The sequence below is a fragment of the Mandrillus leucophaeus genome, unplaced genomic scaffold, assembly GCF_000951045.1.
Source record: "Mandrillus leucophaeus isolate KB7577 unplaced genomic scaffold, Mleu.le_1.0 Scaffold58, whole genome shotgun sequence".
Classification (NCBI taxonomy): Eukaryota; Metazoa; Chordata; class Mammalia; order Primates; family Cercopithecidae; genus Mandrillus; species Mandrillus leucophaeus.
In genome coordinates this window covers 180,222-182,097 of record NW_012106252.1, presented here as the reverse complement: position 1 = coordinate 182,097, position 1,876 = coordinate 180,222, and the positions used below count along the sequence as shown (strand labels likewise).

The following is a 1,876-nucleotide window of genomic DNA, read 5'->3' as shown; positions in this document are numbered from 1 at the left end:
CAGGTGCAGTGACTAACACCTGTAATCCCAGCATTTTGGGAGGCCGAGGCAGGTGGATCACTTGACATCAGGAGTTTGAGACCAGCCTGGCCAACACGGTGAAACCCCAGGTTAGAGTGCAGTGGCATGATCTCGATTCACTGCAACCTCCACCTTCCGGGTTCCAGTAATTCTCCTGCATTAGCCTCCAGAGTAGCTGGGATTATAGGCACGCGCTACCATGCTTGGCTAACTTTTGTATTTTTAGTAGAGACGGGGTTTCACCACGTTGGCCAGGCTGGTGTCAAATTCCTGACCTCGTGATCTGCCCGCCTTGGTCTTCCAAAGTGCTGGGATTACAGGCGTGAGACACCGAACCTGGCCCCCGCCTTTTTTTTTTCCTTTTTTTTGAAACGGAGTCTCACTCTATTGCCCAGGCTGGAGTGCGGTGGTGAGATCTCAGCTCACTGCAACCTCTGCCTCCTGGGTTCAAGCAATTATCCCGCCTCAGCCTCCCGAGTAGCTGGGACTACAGGCTTGCACCACCACGTCCGGCTAATTTTTTGTATTTTTAGTAAAGATGGGGTTTCGCCATGTTGGCCAGGCTGGTCTTGAACTCCTGACCTAAAGCAATCCACTCACCTCAGCCTCCCAAAGTGCTGGGATTGTGAGCCACCTCTCCCAGCCTCCCATTTTTCAACAGAAGCTTATAGTCTGGATTTTTACAAGATGCACATTTTTAAATGTTAGCAACTAATAAAAAATTTTTAACGTCAGTAATGAGTCAAAATATTTTCTTTTTTTTTTTTTTTTGAGATGGAGTCTCGCTCTGTTGCCAGGCTGGAGTACAGTGGTGCAGTCTCAGCTCACTGCAACCTCCGCCTCCTGGGTTCAAGCGATTCTCCTGCCTCAGCCTCCCAAGTAGCTGGGATTACAGGCACGCGCCATCATGCCTGGCTAATTTTTGTATTTTTAGCCTAGCCTTAAAATAATTTTTGACAATGTAAAGATTAAAACAGGCTAGGCAGGGTGGCTCACGCCTGTAATCCCACCACTTTGGGAGGCCGAGGTGGGTGGATCACGAGGTCAGGAGATCAAGATCATCCTGGCTAACACGGTGAAACCCATCTCTACTAAAAATACAAAAAATTAGCTGGGCGTGGTAGCAGGCACCTGTAGTCCCAGCTACTCAGGAGGCTGATGCAGGAGAATGGCGTGAACCTGGGAGGCAGAGTTTGCAGTGAGCCGAGATCACGCCACTGCACTCCAGCCTGAGCGACAGAGCGAGACTCCATCTCAATTAAAAAAAAAAAAAAAAAAAAGATTAAAACAAATCTGAGAGCCAGATCCAGCTATCAGGCAGTTAGTTTTCAACCTTTAAAGAGGATACATTGGAGGGCCTTAAGTGGGAGAGTGTCAGGGTCAAATGTGTGTTTTAGACAGACCATGCTGGGGGCAATGCAGAGGATGGACTGAAAATGAGACTGAAAATACCCGACAAACTTCTCACCGTATGTTGGATGAGGCTTGAACTAGGAAGAAATTAAGTAGTGAGTTCATTAATATTTAGGAGTCAGTAAAGCCTGGTTATAAGCCACTAATAGCAATAATAAGATTAATCAGGGGCAGGTATGGTGGCTCATGCCTGTAATCCCAGCACCATGGGAGGCTGAGGCAGGCAGATCACCTGAGGTCTGAAGTTTCAGACCAGCCTAGTCAACATGGCGAAACCTCATCTCTACTAAAAATACAAAAATGGCCAGGCACGGTGGCTCAGGCTTGTAATCCCAGCACTTTGGGAGGCTGAGGCGGGCGGATCACCTGACGTCAGGAGTTCAAGACCAGCCTGGCCAACATGACAAAACCCTGTCTCTACTAAAACTACAAAAATTAGCTG

The 1,876-nt window shown here is 48.1% G+C and overlaps 1 protein-coding gene across 3 annotated transcripts in view; it reads right to left on the bottom strand.

The window, feature by feature from the left end:
• Positions 1–1,876, bottom strand: part of PTGES3L (prostaglandin E synthase 3 (cytosolic)-like) — a 9,906-nt gene that overhangs the window by 5,488 nt on the left and 2,542 nt on the right. The window lies entirely within an intron of this gene.